At 43.5% G+C, this 5,000-nt stretch overlaps 1 protein-coding gene across 5 annotated transcripts in view; it reads left to right on the top strand.

The window, feature by feature from the left end:
- Galphao (G protein alpha o subunit) overlaps positions 1-5,000 on the top strand; it is a 705,635-nt gene that overhangs the window by 573,404 nt on the left and 127,231 nt on the right. The window lies entirely within an intron of this gene.

The following is a 5,000-nucleotide window of genomic DNA, read 5'->3' as shown; positions in this document are numbered from 1 at the left end:
TGAGTCGCTGTTTTTGCTTGACACTGATGATGACTGAGTTGAGTGATGACGACGCTGATGCAGGGTACCACCTTCCCTCTTTAACATTACCAAGTCTTCGATCTGCAGTCTTGGAATATTCACCAATCAGCTGACCTTTCCTTTAAAGACCATAACAAGACAAAGATCACGACAGCCAGGAAGATGACGGGGTGGGTATTGAGAACTTTCAAAACAAGGGAAATAATACCGATGGTGACACTCTTCAAATCGCTAGTGCTCCCTCATTTAGAATATTGTTCAGTGCTGACGGCCCCGTTCAAAGCAGGAGAAATATCAGTTGGAACAAATACATAGAACGTTTACGGCTCACATTGAGCCAGTAAAGCGCCTAAATTACTGGGAACGCCTGCAAGTCTTGAACATGTACTCATTAGAACGGAGGAGAGAGATACATGATGACATATAATTGGAAAGTACTCGAGGGCTTGGTCCCAAATCTGCACACTGTCATAACAACATACTGGAGTGAGAGATATGGGAGGAAGTGTAAAATAAACCCAGTGAGAGATATGGGAGGAAGTGTAAAATAAACCCAGTGAGAGATATGGGAGGAAGTGTAAAATAAACCCAGTGAGAGATATGGGAGGAAGTGTAAAATAAACCCAGTGAGGAGCAGGGGTGCGGTGGGGACAATAAGGGAACACTGTATCAACATCCGGGGTCCCAGACTATTCAACATCTTACCAGAAGATATCAGAAACACTCCTGAAACAAGTGTAGAAGCCTTCAAGAGGAAATTGGACAAGTATCTTCACCAGGTGCCAGATCAACCAGGCTGTGATGGGTATGTGGGGCAGCGGGCCTCCAGCAGCAACAGCCTGGTTGACCAGGCAAGCACCAGACGAGCCTGGCTCATGGCCGGGCTCAGAGAGTAGCTAAACTCGCGAAACTTTTCAAAGGTATATCAAAGGTTGTAACATTTGCCCTTAGGAATTCTTTCGCTGATGCAGTAATGTTCAAACATTGTGGTATTTGTTGTTATTCAAGATCTGGCTGAGAGCTGGAGAGAAAGTGACCTGGCGAGAGAGAGAGAGAGAGAGAGAGAGAGAGAGAGAGAGAGAGAGAGAGAGAGAGAGAGAGAGAGAGAGAGAGAGAGAGAGAGAGAGAGAGATTAAATTGTGTTAAATTCTGATATGTTTGAACGAGTGTGTGATAATGCGAGTGAGTCGAGTTGCTTTAAGTCTACGGTGATCGCTCATTTATTTTCACTTATCCCCCCTACCCCTACCCCTGCAACTACCCCTACCCCTAAGAACATAAGAACATAAGAACGAAGGAACACTGCAGAAGGTCTACTGGCCCATGCGAGGCAGGTCCAAGTCTCCTACCGGCTTAAGCCAATGCACCCAACCTAGTCAGGTCAGGTCACATTGACTTAAGGGAGGAACACGGCAACCGACCTGGTAGCTCAAGCTATCAGGTCCAACTCACACCCACCCACATCCACTCATAAGAACATAAGAACGTAAGAACGAAGGAACACTGCAGAAGGCTTTCTGGCCCATGCGAGGCAGGTCCAAGTCTCCTACCGGCTTAAGCCAATGCACCCAACCTAGTCAGGTCAGGTCACATTGACTTAAGGGAGGAACACGGCAACCGACCTGGTAGCACAAGCTATCAGGTCTAACTCACACCCACCCACATCCACTCATGTATTTATCCAACCTATTTTTAAAGCTACACAACGTTCTGGCCTCTATAACGGTACTTGGGAGTTTGTTCCACTCATCCACAACTCTATTACCAAACCAGTACTTTCCTATATCCTTCCTGCTACTACCCATGCCCCTGCCACTACCCATGCCCCTGCCGGAGCATATTAAAATTTTCACTAAGCGCCGGCCATAAGCCTGCGCTTAGTGAAAGAGAAGACTTCTGTATTAATGCTTAGAAAACACCAGACTGTCTTGTGTACCTTCATAGTCGTGTGATGTTGACTGTGGGTAATACTGGAGTATTAAGAGAATAGTACATTTAACTTCATGACAGCTTTTCCATTATTTGCTGTGAACACACGTTACTTGAGGCCTGACCAGCTTGCTGTATCATCTGCTGAGAAACATTGCTCACTCTCGAAGGACATTTTGAGCAGAACACAGATGGCTGTGTTGTGTACCGGCACTGTAAGGTTAGTATTGTCTCGTATATCGTTCCTGGAAGAGCTGATGTTAAAGGCCCAGTGTATGGGGTAACTGGTATTCCTTTATCCGCAACCACCTCATCAACTTTCATTGTCGCTCTGAGTTTTATGCGCTGACCAGTCGAGTGTAACTGGAAATGTTCATTTTCCAGTGATTGTATATTGTGATCAACGCTAGCAGCTGACCACTGTGTGACCGTTGAGTTTGATGGAGATGTTAAATTTTCCAAACTCTCCTCTAGAATAACTGAATACTTGAATCAACAAACCTCATCATATGAAACTGAAAAAGAAAACAAGCTGAAAATGTTCATGTATGAACCATCGTGTTACAAAAAAACATGATAAACCTTTGTCTTTAATCCAAGGAGAATCGGAGCCATTACAGTCCTCGGTTCCACAGCTGTAAAATACCTTGATCTACACTGACCTGCTGTATATCATGTGTTGGTATCACTGCTTTTGTAAACTTACGAAGTGGAGTGAAATAGTCTCTCTCGTTGTAGACCTTTGATGTCATCGACTGATGACATCAAATTTTGAATTTTGAATTTTCCTCTTTTTTTTGAATACCACTTGCCACTGATATTGAAATCTGCTATATTTCTGAAATAGGCCACATTCTTCTTTCCAGCGATTTCAGCAAAATAGTCGTGATCACCGTAGTTCTTCTGCAGCTTCCACTTTAAAATCTTTATGTTGTAAACTTCATCTCCTGCTATTTCAACCCTGTGTGCGTGAAGTTGGTCAAAAGTGTATAACTGGTTTTCATATTCATTCTCAAGCCATTTACATAATGCTTCAAAATAATTATTCACTTCATCATGCACTGGTCGACCAACAAGTTTTGAGGTTAGTAAGGTTACAGGTACATATGAATACCTGATGGCAACAAAGATGTTACCTACCTTCTGCTGCCACAAAACCGATACAATACATTCCTCAAGTCGAGTTTGAACCTCATTTGCCGACGAGTCAGCCCGATTGTAACATTGCTTCATAATGGTATTTCTGATGGAAATTGTTCGCACAGGTGTTCCAGGATCTTTGTTTGGATTCCTGGGATCGAGAATTGTCACAGCATCACAAAATATGCAATTTTCTCTTCAGCTAAATGTGTCATCATTGGAAGACCTTGGTCACTCTTTACGAGAGCCTTGCTCACTGGTGAGGTTTGAACCATATCTGGAAGGTAACCGTGTCAGTTCACAGTCTCCATGACTTCAACTGTATTCAAAAAGCGTATCAACGTCCTTTCTGTCAACTATTACTGGATCCTGATTCCGGAAATGTTCGAGGCAAGCAACACAGTTTGCACCAGATAAGACTATGTAAGCTAACACCAGCACCATCCTCTGATAGTTATTCTTCACTCTGTTCATACGTAGTGTTGATAGTAATGTTTAGTTCACCTCACATTCACACATCACACATCCTAAAAAAATAGAAAAACAAATGAGTTATTTATCAAACTGCTTCGTATACAGAATAATTTCTGCATTACATTGACAGAAAGAAATTGCAGATGTTATCACCGTTATTAACAAGGATTATCTGTTAAGTTCTCTTACAATCACCGTCAATTTACTTGACCGAAAATGATACAACACACTTAGATATAAAAGGTCCTTATTTCAACCTAAATTTTTACCATTCTCACCAGACTAAGTAGTCCAGGTCTGAGAGAACCAACCTTACGTTCCTGATAGATATAGTGAACTTGTATTGTGTAAACATTCAGTGATTTTGTGGATACGCCCCGCCCCCCCCCTCTCTCTCTCTCTCTCTCTCTCTCTCTGTGAAGGTTAACAGGTAATTTTAGTGATAGTCACATCACATAAGAAGCAGAAGTGTGAGGGAGAGTGAAGGAAAAAGAGAGAGTTGCTAGGTTAAAATGTGATGAAGATGAAGGACAGAGAGGGAGAGGAATGGGTAGAGAGGGAATAAGAAAGCACAAAGATTAGAAAGTAGGAGGCATGCAGTTGGGAGAGCAGAGTGGAGGGAAAGTTGTTAATTATTCTGTAAAGAGGGATGTAAGGGTGAGAAAGTCAGGAGAAGGGAGTGGAAGAAAAGGGCGGAAAAGGAAAGAAATGTGTAGGGAGAGAAGGTTATGCGGAGAAGGAAGTAATGTTATAGAGGTGGAACACAGTGAGAGTCAACATTACCAGATTCCAGGAAGCTATGAGAGACTGTGAATGTCCACGGGAATGTAGCGCAGGTGCCATGAATGTCTTGCAGGTACCAGGAATGCCTTTTACTAGGAATGTCTCGTAGGTACCAGAAATGCCGCGCAGGTGCCATGAATGTCTTGCAGGTACCAGGAATGCCTCGCTCACTTGTTTTCTGAAACTAGTGTTAAGAATGGCTCCAGGAAAGGAAGGGATCAGTCTGCCTCAACCCGTGTGCAGATAAGGGAGGGATTAATATATACCTGTGACCAGTTTCGAGAGTTTTCCTAGTCTCTCAGCCCAGCCTTGGACCAGGCTTGTCTGGTGCTTGCCTGGTCAAGCAGGCTGTTGCTGCTGGCGGCCCACAGGCCCACACTTGGCGGATGTTGCCTGGGTTTACCTTAATCCCAACATAGGGATTAAAGTAAACTCTAAAAGTGTATAAATACTGAGATATACAGCGCTCCAAGTGCGCATACACTGCTGCTGTATATACACGCCAAGAGATATACTCTTCACAATATATAGTGTGTGCTTGTTTAACTCAGCGCTGGGGAAGTGTGTGTGTGTGTGTGTGTGTGTGTGTGTGTGTGTGTGTGTGTGTGTGTGTGTGTGTGTGTGTGTGTGTGTGTGTGTTTGTATGTGTTTGT

The sequence above is a fragment of the Cherax quadricarinatus genome, chromosome 15 (genome assembly GCF_038502225.1).
Source record: "Cherax quadricarinatus isolate ZL_2023a chromosome 15, ASM3850222v1, whole genome shotgun sequence".
Classification (NCBI taxonomy): domain Eukaryota; kingdom Metazoa; phylum Arthropoda; class Malacostraca; order Decapoda; family Parastacidae; genus Cherax; species Cherax quadricarinatus.
This window is presented reverse-complemented; position numbering and strand designations above follow the sequence as displayed.